The following is a 17,578-nucleotide window of genomic DNA, read 5'->3' on the forward strand; positions in this document are numbered from 1 at the left end:
CTCATCGGTGAAGAGACGGGCATGGGCGCGTCAGGGTGCTATTTTCCACGTGGGGAGGACGTCCGATCCAATGCCAAGAGTGAGGGGGCCGATGACTGGACAGAGGGCTTCAAGAGGGTGGTGGCCAAAAACGGCACTTGAGGAGCAGGGCGGTGGACACCACCCACAGGAAGGTCAGAGTAGGGACGGTGCCAGCTGAGGTCAGCATCTGCTCCTTCACAGCAGCACAGTCGTTTCCAAGGCAGCCCCCTCCACATTCCAGGACCAGAATGGCGAAAGCAAATGGTCACGTTCGTCCTCTGCTGGGCTTGGAAGGACATGGGTAGCTAGAGAGGACACCGGCCAATAGTGGGTGAGTGATCTGGGGCGGGATCTTGCTGGCTCCCCATCACCTCTCCCACCTGAGGTCCAGGGAGATGGGGGGAGGGGGGTAGGCAAATCCCAGCTGGGAGTTGGAGGACTGGACTCTCGGCACTTGCTTCGTGACCTTGGGTGAGTCCGTTCCCCTCTCTGGGCCTCAGTTTCCACATCTATTCATTGAGATGACGAGACCTGACCAGCTAGTTTCACAGGGGTCCCCAGGAGAATCACATCAATCAATGTTTTGATGGGAGAAGTCCTTTGGAGGCTGATTAGAGCGGCCCCTCATCACAAATTAACTTCCGTGGGAACCAATTAACAAATTCAGTAAAACTTCAGGATGCAAAATCAGCATACAAAATTCAGTTGCATTTCTATATACTAACAATGATCTATCTAAAAAAGAAATAAAAGGGAGCCTGGGTGGCTCTGTTGGTTGAGCATCCAACTCTTGGTTTTGGCTCAGGTCATGATTTCATGGTTCAGTTCATGGAATCCAGCCCCGCATCAGGCTCTGCCCCTCCCCCACTCAGCACACTCTTGCATATGACATGTGCGTGCTCTCTCTCTCTCTCTCTCAAAATAAATAGACAAACATGAAAAAATAGCACCAAAAACAATAAAATACTTAAGAATAAATTTAACCCAGGAGGTGAAAGAGCTATATATATATATATATATATATATATATATATATATGTATATATATATGTATATATATGTATATATATATATGTATATATATATGTATATATATATATCAGTATATATATATATATACTGAAAACTATAAAACACTCATCAAAGTATTTGAAGACAGAAATAAATTATAAATATATTTATAAATTTATATATAAATAAATTATATATAATTAAATTATATGTAATTATATATTTTATACATTTATATATACATATATAGTATATATACATGTATGTATATTATATATGCATATATAATATATATATAATTATGTATATATATTATATATATATAATTCCATGTTCATTGATTAGAACAGTTAATATTGTTAAAATGTCCACACCGACCCAAAGCTATCTATAGACTCGATACAATCCCTATCAAAACTTCAATAGCTTCTTCACAGAAATTTTTTTAAAAACTCTTAAAATTTATATGAAACTACAAAAGACCCCAAATAGCAAAAGCAGTCTTGAGAAAGAACAAAGCTGGAGGTCACACTTCCTGTTCAAACTACATCACAAAGTTATCATGCTCGAAACAGGATGACAGTGGCATAACAGGCACATAGCCCAGTGGGACAGAATGGACAGCCCATGGGGCGCCTGGGTGGCTCAGTCAGTTAAGCGTCTGACTTCGGCTCAGGTCATGATCTCACAGCTGGTGAGTTCGAGCCCCGGGTCGAGCTCTGTGCTGACAGCTCGGAGCCTGGAGCCTGCTTAGGATTCTGTGTCTCCCTCTCTCTCTCTGCCCCTCCCCTGCTCACGCTCTGTCTGTCTCTCTCTCTCAAAAACTAAATAAACATTAAAAAGAAGAAGAAGAAGAAGAAGAAGAAGAAGAAGAAGAAGAATAGAGAGCCCAGAAATAAACTGACATTTGACAAGGGAACCAAGAACACTCACTGGGGAAAGGATGGTCTCTTGATGAACGTTGTTAGGAAAGCTGGATATTCGTGTGCAAAATAATAAAATTAGCCCCTACCTTCCACCACTCACAAAAATTCGACTTAAGACTTAAACATAAGACCTGAAACCAGGTCTCCCTAGAAGAAAACACAAGGGAAAAGCTCCTTGACATGGATCTTGGCAAAAAAAAAAACAAAAAAAAATTGACAATGATTTCTTGGATATGACGCCAAAAGCACAAACGGCAAAAGCAAAAATCAAAAGTGGGACTACGTCAAACTGAAGCAAAAGAAACAACGAACAAAATGCACAGGCGGCCTACGGGATGGGAGAAAATATCTGTACACCGGATACCCATAAGGGGTTAACGTCCGCAAGGTATAAGGAATTCATACAAGTCAACAGCAAAAGACCAAATAATCTGATTTAAAAATAGGCAGGGGACTCTGAATGGCCATTTTTTTCTCCAAGAAGACATCCAGATGGCCGATGCAACGCAGGAAAAGATGCTCAACGTCACTCATCATCAGGAAAACGCAAATCAAACCCACGATGAGGTATCACCTCACACCTGTCAGAATGGTTAGTATTAAAAAACAAACAAACATGGGGCGCCTGGCTGGCGCAGTCGGTGAAGCGTCTGACTTCAGCCAGGTCACAATCTCGCGGTCCGTGAGTTCGAGCCCCGCGTCGGGCTCTGGGCTGACGGCTCGGAGCCTGGAGCCTGTTTCGGATTCTGTGTCTCCCTCTCTCTCTGCCCCTCCCCCGTTCATGCTCTGTCTCTGTCCCAAAAATAAATAAAAAACGTTGAAAAACAAACAAACAAACAGGAAACAAGGGCTGGCGAGGATGTGCAGAAAAGGGAGCCCTCGTGCAGTGTCGGTGGGAATATACGTTGGTGCAGCCACCGTGGCAAAAGGTATGGAGTTTGCTGAAAAATAGAAAATAAAAATAGAACCACCATGTGATCCAACAATCCTACCTCCTTAGGTGTCTGGCTTAAGGAAACAGAATCGCTCTCCCAAAGAGGGAGCCCCGCGTTCACGGCAGCATTATTTACAGCAGCCAAGACACGGGGGGGAGATGGTGTCCATCAATGGATCGATGGAAAAGAGAAATGTACATACAATGAAATATTACTCAGCTCTAAAAAGAAGGGAAGGGGCGCCTGGGTGGCTCAGTTGGTTAAGCGGCCGACTTCGGCTCAGGTCATGATCTCGCGGTCTGTGAGTTCAAGCCCCGCGTCGGGCTGTGTGCTGACAGCTCAGAGCCTGGAGCCTGTTTCAGATTCTGTGTCTCCCTCTCTCTGACCCTCCCCTGTTCATGCTCTGTCTCTCTGTCTCAAAAATAAATAAACGTTAAAAAATTAAAAAAAAATAAAAATAATAAAAATAAAAAAATAAATAAAATAAAAAGAAGGGAAGTCGGCCACTTGTGACAGCACAGGTGAACCTGGAGGGCACCGTGCTGAGCGAAATAAATCAGACAGAGAAAGACAAAGGCTGCGTAATCTCACTTACATGTGGAATCTAAAGAAGCTGAACTCACAGGAACAGAGAGTCAGGGCTGTAGGTTGTCAGGGCAGGAGGGTGGGGAAACGAGGAAAGGTTGATCACAGGGTGCAAACTTCCAGCTGTAAGATGAGAAAGTTCTGAGGACCTAACGTGCCGCATCGTGACTGCAGGTGCCAATGCTGTGTTACAGACTCGAAAGTTCTTAGGAGAATAGATCTTAAGTGTTCTCATCATCCCAAACCAATGGACGTTATCTGAGGTGGGGGATGTGTTAACTAAGCTTAGCGTGCTAATCGCTTTATAACATACGCATGTCCCAGATCGTCACGTTGTACGCCTTAAACTTGCACCATGTTATGTCAGTTATATCTCAAGAAAGCTCAGGGAAAAAAATTTAAATACGGGCTTTGGGGGGAAGACAGACGTGAGTCTGAGTCCTGTCTCCGCATCTTTCATTCATTCAACAAATAGTCCTCGAGCGCCTGGTGTGTGCCAGGCACTGGGCTCAGGGCAGGGGACACAGGGGACCAGATCCACATGGCCCTGGCCCTCTCACAGTCTGGTGGGGGAGGCAGTCAAAACCAATCAACGGAAAGCCAGCGAGTCACCCACTGTGAGAGGGCAACAAGGGACAAACATTCAGGGAGGGACCATCTGAGCTGGACCTACACACCAAGAAGGACCAGCCAGGCAGAGGCTGGAGAAGGGCATCCAGACAAAGAGCTCGGATTGATGAGGTGACGGCGGGCAGGAGGGACATGGGCAGAGACAGGGCAGAGGCCACGTCGGGCAGGGCCTTGGAGGTCACAGCCAGGAGCTCAGCCTTTACTCACAGAGCGCTAGGAGGTCCCTGGAGGGTCCGAGCCCGCAAGTGATGTGACCTGGCGTATTTCTTTCAGTCACTGTGGCTGCTGCAGTGTGTGTGGTACCTGGGGGCTCTGTGACGTTGGGCAAGTCACTTATGCTCCCTGAGCCTTGATCTCTCCATCTATAAAATGGGGATAACAGTGCCTACCTCTCAGGCTTCACAGAGTGGACACGTGACAGTCCACACAGAGCTCTTGGCAATATGCCCCCGGCACCGTAAGTGCCCAGGAAGGCTTCCCTCGTTCAGATCCCCACGTCCCCAGCCCTCGTCCTCCACCGACAGGATGCAGCTTGGCCCGCACCTGTTGAAACCATAGGTCCCCGCAACCCATCCCACCAGCCAGCCTCTCCTGCCCCGGGGGCGCCACCACGCCTTGCCTTTTTCTCCTGTCACATCTCAGATGTGGCACTGAGGCTCGCGGAAGGTCAGGACGCCTCGGCGCCCCCGCGAGGACGAGGCCCTCGGACCGAGGCCTGACACCACGGTCCCCGCTCTCTCCACCACATGGCAAAGTAGGTTCTGTCTACGCAACGGGCCCGTCATTTCTGCGTGGCCCTCGGCCATGGGGTGTCTATTAAGCTCCTCTCCATCAGAGGTCAGCCGGGGGAGTGGGGGGGGCAGAGGCCCAGTGACAGGCCCCGCTCTCAATTAGGGCCTCGCAAGCGGCTTTCGCATCCATCGAAGCCACGGCTCCGTCCTCTGGGTGCCCGGGATGTATAACATGTCCCACTCAGGGGCCGGCAGAGAGGTCGTGAGAAGTAATCGCTGCCTGGGCCGGCTCCCACGGCCAGATTGATTAGGACATAAAAAAGCAAACTCAGCTTCTGGCAGTATTAGACAGCCGGCCCGTCTGCACTTCTAGAAACCCTTTCTGCGGGGATCTGGGAGGGTGGGGGCTCCTACCCCACACCTGCAAGGCCTGCGGCCCCGGGGCAGAGCCAGGCCGGACCTTCCGCCCTCTCGTGCTACAGGCTGCCTTGTCCAAGAGGCCCCCACCTCGGACCCAGGCCATGCTAGTTCTTTGGAAACATTTGATTTACCCCTAGACGTCCTGCAAGGCAGGTGTGGGGAATGGGACGCACCGCTGAGGCCGGAGGGGGAAGGCTAATAAGCAGAGGTTTTGCGCAGGCGGGCCGTTCCCCGAGAGAGACCCGTGGTGCCAGCAGCTGGCTCCAGCCTCCTCGGGAAGCCCGGGACCCTGGGGGTCACCTCGATCTCGATCCTTCTGCGTACCTGGTATGAGGAAGCAGCCTCAGGAAGGGGAATCTGGTTTAACTGGTCCTTGGAAAGGCCATCCAGGCTTGTCCAGAGCCACCCAGGTCTAAGGATTTTCCCACTCGGGTCCCACCGGGGCCCAGGCAGATCTGGGTTCGAGTCCCGGCTCTGCCCCTGAGGCACCTTGTGTCGCCCGCGAGGGCCCCAACAATGGCTGCCTCCCGCGTGCTCTGCGTGCAGGGTGACAAGTGGGGTCTCCGGGCCCCCTCTCCCCAGGGCAGAAGCCATGCTGGGTGACTCCCCAGGCTACACCTTGAAAGACAATGCATTCCTCACTCCTGAGCAGCTCTCGGAGCACCCCTCCCCCACCCCTGCAGCCCAGGAACTCCTAGCTGCCAGCTACCAGCCAGGCGAGTGAGTCACTTAGAAAACGATCCACAGTCCCAGGTGGGCCACCCCACTGATGTGGCAGGGAGCACACAGAAGCCTTGCCAAATCCTGACGCACCGTGGAGTGTTGTTTTCTAAGCTGTGCTTTTGGGGGCGGTTTGTGACACAGCAGTAGACGAGCCTTTCCCCGGCTGCGGCAGCCTGCCTGGGTCCCGTTTTCCTGCAGCCGGGGTGGAGGGCACAGAGCACCGTCCCGGGGCGGTGGGGCCGGGAGAAGTCGTGCACTGGGAGTCAGAGCCTTGGCCGCCACACAGCAGGTGCCCTGGAAACAGCTGCCGGCGCTGGGCGGGGGCGCTGTCACACTGCCCTGGGTGCGCCCGTCTCTCCCATGCTCCCGCACTGTCCCAGTGACAGTTCGCCCCGTCCTCAGCATCCAGCACGCGCCGCACGATGTTTCCTGCACGGACGCACGGGAGGAGGGCGCGGTGTGTGCCCGGCGCCCCTCTGAAAGGGAGGTCCCATCGCTCACAGCCGCAAGGCAGGCAGGGGCCCCCCACCCCTCGGCCAGCTCACAGAGGCGTCCCCTCTTGTTCCGTGCTCGGAGGACCATCCCAGAGTCCCCCGCGTGGGACAGAAGAGTGGGGCCATCTCCTCGCCCTCTGCCCAACCCCTGCCTCTGCACAGGACTGACTTACCCGGGTCACCTGGGTCTTACCCTGGTCTCTGTAGACCGGTCCTCATGGGGTCCCCGGCCCACAGCATCTGCAGGGAGGCCCCGTGCTCCATGGGCCCTACACCTGCATGTGCCCTCCCGTCTCTGCTGGGGGGACGGATCTGGGAGATCTTGTGTTTAAAAAATCCCTTGGATAGTCTAGTCTTGCAAAAAGCCCCTCATTTCGGTATTTACCATGCCCTGACAGGTCAGTCTGAGCATATCCTCTCTGTCCCTCTCCGTCTTTGTCTGTCTCTCTCTGTCTCTCTTGGTCTCTGTCTCTCTCTGTCCCAGTCTCTTTCTGTATCTCTCTGTCTCTCCTCTCTCTTTTCCCACCGACAATATGTCAAGACAATCTGTCCCCTCGCAGAGGGACCATCAAGCAACATCAAGCAGAATTGCAACACATGTAACCAGATTACCTGGCTCTCCCGGTGGCCATGACAAGCAAAGGCAGTCATAAAAGCCGCACGTGACCGAGATGTGCCTGGCTCAAGGCTTGTCCAGAAGCTCTGCCTTTGGCTCTGCTGAAAATAAGGTCCCTTAACAACAGGTGTTTTGTCTTTGCAGAAGGACGCGGCCGAGGGCAGGGGGGGCGCACAGGCAGGACTGTGGGAAGCTTGGCTGTGTGTCTTAGCCTTTCCGCCCGTAGCCACGGACTTGAGATGTGCCACTCACCCAGCAGAGCCCCAGCTTCCCCGCCAGCAAAGGGGGACAGTCACAGCGCCCACCTTGTCTGGAGGATTGGGATTATCAGCAACATGTCAAGAAACGACGGTTCTGGATGGAGGAGATGATGTCTTTTTGTTTTGTCCTCAGGGCAGCCTAGGAGGCAGGTGTCTTGAGTGCACTTGACAAATAGGAAGCGGAGGGCCAGCAAGATGAGCTGGGGGGGCTGGGGCACACTTCCTAGTGACAGGAAGTACTTACTGGGACCTCAGTGTGGTGTGTTTACTTCCGAAACCCGTCCCAATGGCCTTCGTGGGTCTGTGGAGGGGACACCGGGCCCCCTGGGCTGCTCAGCTCCTGGGGTTCCGGGACCACTGTGATGTGAGCTCAGCTGCTCTCCCTCCCCTGAGCCGGGGTGGAGGCTGTGGACCTCGACAAGGACAATTCTGCTTCCAAGGGGGCAGAGTTGGGACATGTGAGCCACCAGGTACTAGGCTCCGGGCCCTGGAGCACGTTCCTTCTCCTCTCTACCTCAGTTTCCCCCACTGGACCACGATGGGCTTGGAAGTGGTCCCTGCTGTCGACGGGTGGGACTCTGCTGAGACCTGACACAAGTCACACAAACAAACAGGAGCAGATGCCGTGCACAAATGACGTCATGAGCTCTGGAGTCAGGCGCTCCTAATTCCAGTCCCTGCCAGCTTGGTCCCTCAGTGGCTTCGTCTTGGGCAAACCATCTGGTTTCTCTGTGCCTCCGTTTCCTTAGCCATAAATTGGGTACGATCACAGTACGTAGTGAACGGAAGCGACCAAAGCTCTTCACGCTGTTGTCAGTGAGTGAGACGTGAGATGGCTTTTCCTGGTGACGAGGGCAACGATGGAAACCTCTGTCCCTGAGTTTCACCTGTTGCCAGATTCCCCACCCGATGTGGACACAGAGTTAGACCGGACCACGGGGATTGTCTGTGCAACCCCTTTGTTTTATAGCCGGGGAAACTGAGGCTCAGGGATCACGCATCCTGGTAAGGGCAGGGGGTACTCTGCCTCAGCCCCAGTCCCGGTCTCTGCATCACCTCCAGCTGCCAGGCTCCTCCTTGCTGCCCCGGGGGCGTCCCTTGCCCTTCCCAGACCGATTCAGTAGCCCTAGCCCTCGACTCTGGCCTGTCCCAAAGAACACTGACTCTGAGCCTTTACCATTAGGTTCAAATAACCCCGGAAGCACCCCAAGCACTTTCTGGGGCCGTGTGTCTGTTCTCTCTTCCCCATGATAAACAGGTTCAGAGTCATTAGTCTCTGGTCACAAGGAAACTGAGGCCCAGAGGGGCAGGACCTGCTCGAGGCCACACAGGGCTCCCTCCCACTTGTCCCTGCAGCATGATCGCACCTGCCAAGCCACCGTGAGCTTTTGAGACTCCGTTTCCCAGGGGGGCCATGAAGTCAGGTTCACCTGTGCCTCACCCACACTCTGGCCCCGACTGTGGAGGCATCACAGGGTTTCTCTATGGCTCCCCAGCTTCCTCCTTCTGATCACTTAAAATAAAAAGCTTCACCGTTTTCAAGTGGTTCATTCTTGCTGCAAAAAATGACACCAAAATACAAAGAATCTAACATCCCTACAAGACACCCAAGTAACACCGTTAACCCGGTCAGGAATATTCCATGCCTGGCACTTCGCCGCACTAGTCCCCGTCCCTGACCCATTTCCACCCGTGCTCTCCTGCTCTGTGCCCGGAGGAAGACCACCCCCATGCACTGCATTGGGGGTTCCTGGCAGATGGGCTTTCTGGGTCTCGGACCAGCGGGAGGCCCCCAGGAGCCCGGGCAGGGGGAGGAGAGGGAGGTCAGGGTCTCTCCTCCCTGCTCCGGCCACAGCCTGAGTGCCCGCGCCCTCCCTGCGACCACCGCTCCCGGGGCGGCCCCTCCACGGCCCCAGCGCTCACGGGGCTCCAGGAACAGTGCTCCCTGTCCTCGTCCCCTCATCTGCCGGTGCTGACAGCTGCCCGGTGCCGCCGCTCTTGGGGTGCCTGCCCTCCCCGCTTGCTCCCTTCACCCCGCCGTCACCTCCACAAACAGCCCCGGCATGAAAGCCTCTGTGTGTGAACCGCCCAGAGCGAACGCGCTTCCCACCGGGGGCTCTGACTGCTACGTCAGCCTTCAGCATAAATATCCATCACTGTGGTTTATCCAGATGAGATCCTGCTACCCCCCTTTCCGTGATAAATATTACCATTCACTGTCTCTTTTAGCGACATTTAGATATGTCATTTAATACACACCTACATATGGCATGTAACATACTCCTTACAGAGGCTGGCCCGTGGGAAGAGCTTGGGGAGTGTCAGCCCCATGGGTCTCCCCGGGAGCAAACGGGCACTTTTGCTCCAGCTTCTTCAGGACCACCACTGCAGGGCGACAGGTGAGTCCCCAGGAGAAACCGAGATACTGTTGCCGTAAGAGGAATGGATACCCCAAACTGAAACAGTGGATGTTGTCAGAGGAGGGGATAGCTTTGTTGGGTTTTGAAGGATGAATAGGAGCTCCTTAGAGAGCCAAGGGGATGGGCATTACAGGCAAAAGGAAGGAGCCAAAGAGCGTCAACATAAATAACTTGGAGCAAACCATTCCGTATCATCCTCAAGACAAGACTGTGAGGTGAGTGCATTTGTTACCCGTACGTTACGAATGGGGAAACTGGGGCTCGGGGCTCGGGCTTCTTGTCTTAGGGTCACACGGTAAATGACCAAGCCAGGATTTAAAGCCCAGTCTGTGTGCCCCCCAGGCCTGTGCTTGCTCTTTCTTTGGTCCCGTATGCCTCTGCCATTGTCACCAGTGGGACTGATAACACTCTGCCTGGTCCGCATGACGGACTCAGGCCTGTCCCCAACCTGACCGTGTGTTTCCAGGTGAGCCTGATCAGTGGGGCAGCAGGGCCGGCACACCCCGCAATGTAACTCAATAATTAATTACCCTGCAACAGACCATCAGGGCTGCTTCCTGACTGTGGGGACTCAACCCGGGTCCCCCAGAGTCTCATATTCTGTAGCAGAGGCCGGGGAGAAGGATGTAGAGGGAACCAGGGGCTCAAGCAGGACAGGATCTGGTGACAACTGCCTCAAGGCCAGGCCGAGTCCCCACTTACCCCCAGGTGAGCCCTGCCCGCACTCCATCCCTTCCCCTGCTCACCGCACTCTGCCTGGATCCCCCAGACCTTGGCAAAGGGCATCATGGCTGCCTCGTCCCCAACTTGCTCATGGTGTCTGGAGCAGAGCCAGTAGCTCAGCGAATGCATGAAGAAAGGAAGGATGAATGGGTGCACTTTCCCAGGCCCTGCCCTCTGCGTTCTCTGCTGGCCCTGGATGTCAATGTCCTGCGCCTTGAAGGGCAGGGACAGGGACCAGGCCAGTTCTTGGAAAAGGCACCCCCAGGAAGTGTGGGCTGACTTGGCTGCCAGCCTGGCCACAGCTTGGGCTCCGCCTACAAGGGAGCCCGACCCTCCCCACCTCCCCTCCTCATGCTCATCCCCGCCTGGGCCCCGACCACAGGAGGGGGGCTGCTGCTGTCTCCCTTGTTCCCACCTCACCTCACCTCGGTGAGGGGCTCTGCTTCCCAGGCCAGGCCTCCACTTGCTTGTGCAGGGCCAGGGGTCATGGTCGAGGAGGTGATGACAAAGACAGTGTGTCCTCCACTCACCTGCTCCTCCGTAACCCCTCCCACCTCCCTCCCCTTCCCCCTTGCACCCTCACCCCCCCTGGCATTATGGGCTAGACTGCTTGGTTAGCCATCGATCTGACCTTCTAGTTTGAAAGTGCCGTGAGGCAGGACACTTTCTGGATGTGACTTTGTTCCCTTTGGTATCCATAGTGCCTTGAAGAGAACCTGGGATGTAGTGGGTACACAATAAACTTCGTGACGGGAATGAGTGGATGGATGGATGGATATATGGATGGATGGATGGATAGATGGATGGATGGATGGATGGATGGATGATGGATAGATGGATGGATGGATGGATGGATGATGGATAGATGGATGGATGGATGGATGAATGATGGATGGATGGATGGATGGATGATAGATGGATGGATGGATGGATAGATGGATGGATGGATGGATGGATAGATGGATGGATGGATGGATGTAAAGATCTCCCAGTTGAGTGAGGGACAACAGGGAGAGTTAAGAGTGGCAAAGGCCTCCCTGTGGCTACGGGGTGGTTTGAGGACACAGGTGGTTTGAGGCCAAGGCAGCATGGCAGAGAAGGAGCTCACGGGCCCCTCGCTTCACCCTTTGTGCCTGTCAGAGGTTTGCTGAGCACCTCCTGTGCACCCGGCCCTGAGACAGGACTAAGCGCTGGGCCCATCAGACCCCTGCCCCTGCAGAGAAGCCCGCGGCCAGGTGAGGGGGGCCAGTGGGATCAGGGAGCTACAGGCCATAGCAGTGACACTCACAGTGGCTCCCGCTGGGTCCCGATGGTTTACGAGTGGTATTCCATATCATGATTCCTGGGGGTGGGCTTATAGTTTCCATCTGACAGATGGGGGAACTGAGGCTCAGGCCTCTTGACACCAAAATCCATGGCTTTGCTCCAGAATCTGTTCCCATGTGGATTCCTGGCTCACCAGCTCTTACTGAGAGCTGAACTGGCTCCGGGGCCACAAGGGGTGATATGGGTGTGGCCGCAAGGCGCTCCCGGTCATGTGAGATACACCTGCCGAAATTTCCTCAACACAGCCCAGGTCAGACAGTGAGGCATGATCCAAAGGAAGACAGCGGACCTCAGGGGACCAGCCTGGAGCCCCAGGAGGGCAGGGTCCTTTCAGTCTCTACCTTCTCGGTAGAAGCTGAATTATAACTGGATGGATGGATGGATGGATGGATGGATGGATGGAGAAATTGATAAATCCTGACTTGCACCAGGGGGAAGAGACCACAAGAAAGCTAAGAACATTAATGGCAGTGCCTCCATCTCCCTAGGTGACCTTGGACACACCCCTTTCCCCTTCTGTAGAACAAACGAGTCTGTCCTGAAAGTCCACAGTCACTCACCATACTGAGCTTCTTGCATTTGAGGCAGGAGGAGGAGCTGAGCCAGCCCAGCTCGTTCCACCAGCCTGGGCACTTTCCAGAGGTCGAGGGGGGCCAGGTGCCTGCTGCCTGTGGTGGAAACGGTGTGGAGCTCAGTGCACCTGCATGGCATGAGCAGCAGGACCTCCGGGCAAGGCCAGGCTGGCAGGTGGTTGGCGCAGCTGTGATCCCCCCGCACGCCAGCTGGAACAAACAGGTCATTCTATTCTCTGGGAAGAAGCTTGGTCAGGATGCACGGACCTGTCGGGACCCAGAGAGGGGCTGCCAAAGGAACGGTGGCTCCGAGTGCCTGCAGGTTCGTCTCTGCTTGCCCACAGCCAGCCACGCCTCTGCTCACACTGCTCCTCTCGCCTGGAAAGCCTCCTATTTTCTTCCCAGGTAAGGGATGTGAAGAACTGGGACCACAGAGGTGAGTGGCAGCCACTCCTGTGCTCGAAACAAACACACAGATGACTGCGACAACGGTAGTCATAAAAACCTGTGTTCCTAAGCATTCTGCTAAGCCCCTTGCTACGTATTCCGTTTAATCACCTCCCCGCCATCCCCAGAGAAGTAGGTCTGTTGGTTAGGATTCTTTTGTCACAGACTAAATCCAAAGTGGTCAAACTAAAGAGTGTTCCATAGAACGAGGATGAGCAGAGATACACCTGCTTCAGGCATAGCTGGATCCAGGGGCTCAAACTAGAAAACTGGGTCTCTGTTTTTTCTTATTATCTCTTTGCTGTGCTTCCCTTCCCTTCCCTTGTGGTGAGAATTGGGGTGGCTCTTTCTTCCCCCTTACGCTGGAATCCGTCAAGGGGCAGGCAAAGGAAGGAGGGGGAAAGGGAGTCATAACCATTGGCATCAGTAACCTTGCATCACCCTGTCTGGGACTCCTTAGGGAAGAAAGCACTGCTCCCTCCCAGTATCCAGATATCAAAACCCAGGCAAGGATACTTCTTGGCCTAACTTGGATCCAGGGCCGACTCTTTGGACCAGTCACTGTTTCCAGGGGTCGAGATACTAGGAGTGGTCTGGCTGGACCTTTCACTGTCTCTATGGACAGGAGGTAGGTTAGCAGGCCTGTTGGAATCCCATGGCCTGGCAGGTGCAGGAGGCTTAGTTTCCTAAAGGAAGGGGAGAGAGTGCCATACCCAGACAGGGGAGGGGGTGACAAGGGGACAAAGCAACGCATGTCAGTTACAGTAGATGGTATTAATCCCAGTTTACAAAGGAGGAAACTGAGCCTTAAAGAGCCCCAGTGACTCCACGAGGTGAGTAGCTGGCAGAACGGGAACTCAAAAATCCCTTCACTGCTAAGCTACAAGTCTTCCCAGGGACCCCAGCTGGGACCACGTCCCCAGCACCTCCCAAACCTGAGTTACGAAAGGTTGAAACTCATTAATTCCAGCCCAAAGAAGACAATCCCCAAAGTTCAGACACTCAAGCCCCTGGAAGGTCCTGGAGCTTACCGACCTAATCTTCGTGACGGATTTGCTTTGAAGCCCCCACCATAACCCCTCAGACGCCCCCACAGGGCACAGAGCACGCTGCCCGTGGCCACTCTTTGTCTGCAAGGCAGGGCCGAGGGGAGGGCACATTGAAAGGAACAGAGACCAGTGTGGTGTGGCCGGGGCGACAGTAGCACGGGGTGGGGAGGGGGGGCGGTGGCTGAAGTGTGAGCTAATATTTGAACACGTTCTCCAGTGAAGCACACGGCTCAGAACATTCCAGAGCCTCCCTGACCTCTCCTTCCAGTTCCAACCTGCCGGTTTCAGTGAAGGGATGTTGCACGACACAGCACAGCGGGACCTCAGTCCAAACCCCATTCGGTCTACAGGTGAGGCCCGGGCACGCGTGTGAGGTCGGAGAGTGAGTTAAGGGCGAAGCAAGGAACCCCAGGGAAGAGGGTGTTCTGTTCCAAACACCGTGATGGCACGTCCACACTTCAGTTAATTCAGTCTTCAATCTGTGATGATTCATGGGGAAACGGAGTCTCAGCGCCCCCCTCTCAGGACCCAGCAGGAAGCCACAGAACAGATTTGGCTGGTACAAAAGTCAAGTCTCGATGTGCTGGTCCTTCGTCCAGTCGTCTCAGCTCTCTGCTCGGTGGCCACTGTCTGTGCGATGCCGGACCCGCAAGTCACGTGTCCCTGCCTCCCTTGACTGCCGGTTCCAGCCAGGTTCGGACGATGAGAGGTGATGGCCCAGGACCGGGAAGGCAGAGGTAAGGAATCTGTTCCTGCCTCTGTGGCTCCAGCAGCAGCGGGGACTCGGGGATCTCCGCGGCCGTGGTGCTCAGCTCCACCGGAGGCTGCAGCAGGTGCAGGGTTCGTCCCGGGTTCCCCAGCCCCAGGCGGCAGCGTGCCGAGTCCCTAAGCCCTGGGGGCCCTTCCCTTCCCTTCCTGCTCTGTCGGCCCCGACAACCCTTCACGACCCATGTCTCTGCGGACCGTCCTCTCTGTGTGGGCTGGTTGGAGATTCTGTTTTCCGGAATGAACCTTGGGTTTGCCTGGGGTGAAATGTCACTTGAGGGCACGGCTTTACACCGGGTGACCGCTGCACTTGACCGTTAGTGCTGCCCACAACAAGAAGCCTGGGGCTTGATGGCCACTTCTGACTGTTCCAGGGAGAGTGTGGAAAGAAAATAACAAGCTAAGGACTCTGAACTCTCAGATCAAAGTATCCTCAGGGAACAGAGATTTTATGAGGCCCTAAAGAAATGTTTTACCTTCTGTAGACACAGGGAAGACACAGCTGAAATTCAGGCCCAAAATTTAATCCAAGCACATTGGAGTCCAGCCCCGCGGATGGCAGAATTACGGTGTAAATTGAATTCGACTCCCAGCCTTGCCGAATCCCGTAGGTGAAATCAATCAGGCGTTGATCGAAAAAGAAAGGCGTCCTGAGGACTGGAACGAGAACTCAGATGAATCTGAGGACCTTGAACCCCGAGTCTCCCCAAGCCTCCTTCCCCATCTACGGCAGACCCTGCTCCCTCTTCGAGGAAAACACCCTTCCCTGGCTTGAAGACCCTGTAACAATAAAAGACATTGACGTGGTGACTCCAACTCTGCATTTTGCATCTGACTCGCCTGTGCCTTGTGTGCTGAAGGCAGATCGATCTTGGAGAATGACCATGAATTATTATAAACTCACTAGGTGGTGCTTCCGAAGGTACCTGCTAGTCCAGATGTGGTATTTCCTCCAGCAGAGAACGTCAACACGGCTCCCGACCCCGCGGGTGGCTGTTGTCCTCGCAATAGCAGAAGGAGTTCGCTATAGCTCAGTAAGAATAGAATACCCTGTCTTGCCTTGCGACCGTGTCACCTCTCCTGCTAGGACGTGATCTACACCAGAGGGCCTCGACGGTCAGCATGTCGCACAATGTCATGCTGACTCGACCAATGACACCGTGCATTCTGGACCTGCTGGCCAGGAAGCGGACAACACCCCCAGAAGCTTGAATAAGGCACACGCGTACCAGCTGGTGGGAGCAAACCCCACCAAGTTCACGGCTCCGACACCTAGGTGAAGCTGCTGGGGTCCAACGCGGTGGGCATGTTTGAATATCGCCTCTGTGATGAGAGGTAGCTTGCTCCTCCTGAAACGGTCTTCCACGGCTAAGCCTCAAAGTGTCCACGATAGACGGGGTAGCTATGGAATCTGCAACAGGTCCAAATCACCCAGGTCCTCAGGGAATTGGAGTAAATCTTTGCACCCTTAAAAGATAGTCTGCATGTGGCATCAGGTGACCCTGAGACACTGGAGGATTATCAGAAAACAGGAGTCACCTGACCCACTCAGCCGTAAAGCTGGACATGCATGACAGGTTCATACTCTAGCAGACCTGGGAGTCGCAAGGAAGTCACGTGGGCAGACGGCTCACACTCTGCCAGCCCCAACCCCTTCCCCGCTGCTGTTCCCTTCACTCCCACCGGTGACCTCATGTGAGGCTCCCGATGCCAAGTCAAATGAGGGAAAGTGCTCAGATGGTCGCCCCTGACGCTCTGCACCAGCCGGACCCTCTGCAGCATTTCGGCCCCACCCAGCAGTGTCCCTGAAAAACCACAAGGAAGGAAGGGCCTCCCCATGGTCAGAACTTACTCTTGCAGCGGCACATCTGTGTGTGTGTGCCCTCTGCCTGGGCAGACAGATGGCCAGAGATGAAGGTCTACATTGGTTCCAGGGCAGCAGATTGGAGATACGATCGGGATCATGGAAAAAACAGGATTGGAAACCGGGGGAGGTATGGATGTCCTCACACGCGGCTGCCCCGAGGGGCCACCAGGCTCGGCTGAGAACACCAGACACAAGGATTTGGCCCGGCAGTGCTCTAGGAGGGACGCTGGTCGGGGACACGGTCGACCTCGTCCCCACCCTCCAGGAACTGATGAATGTCGAGTAGTAGCTAGATTTCCATTTTCACGCATGATCTCATTCAATCCTCATGCGTGATTCCTCCATAATGATGTCATATCACAAAGGAGAAACTGAGGCCCAGGGAGGCTCAGTGGGTTTCCCGAGACACGGGGGGGGGGGGGGGGAGGGGTGGTATTCATTCCCATGTGGCTCCAGGCCCCATGTACACAGCTTCCATGGCAAATGTGGGAAAAGAGATCACGCCGCACATTTCTTGGGGCTGTGAGAATGACCTTCACACGGATGCCTGGTGAACTTGACCCTTCCTTACCTCTCCAGTCATGTGCAGCTGGCAGTGGAGGAATCAGCACTTACTGAATACTGCCTGGGAGCCAGGGGCTTCGTGATGTGCCCCTCATCCTCCCTCACCACTGCTCGGCCAGTGGGTATCCTTATCTCTGTTTTATAGAAGAGAAAACCAACGCTCAGAGGATGCCCGACATCAGACAGCAGCCAAGGGGCAGAGACGGAGCCAGACTTCAAGCCCTGGACCCTTATCCTTGGGACCACGTCACCCTCTGGACAAGGGCACCACTGAGTCCCTTACATTCCATAACCCGGATTAGAGTCTCAGGTCACCGCCTACAAGCCCTACGCCTGTCTCCGCACCAGCCCTGCCTATCGTGCTCCTGCTCCTGGCCTGTCACCTGTGCCCTTGGCCCACCTGCACCATTGCAGGGCTCTTTGCTGGTCCCCAAACACACCGCTGCCCCCTACCCGTCCCTTGCTCCTCCCTCAGCCTGGAATGCTCCCCACC

This window comes from Acinonyx jubatus, chromosome C1, assembly GCF_027475565.1.
Source record: "Acinonyx jubatus isolate Ajub_Pintada_27869175 chromosome C1, VMU_Ajub_asm_v1.0, whole genome shotgun sequence".
Taxonomy (NCBI): Eukaryota; Metazoa; Chordata; class Mammalia; order Carnivora; family Felidae; genus Acinonyx; species Acinonyx jubatus.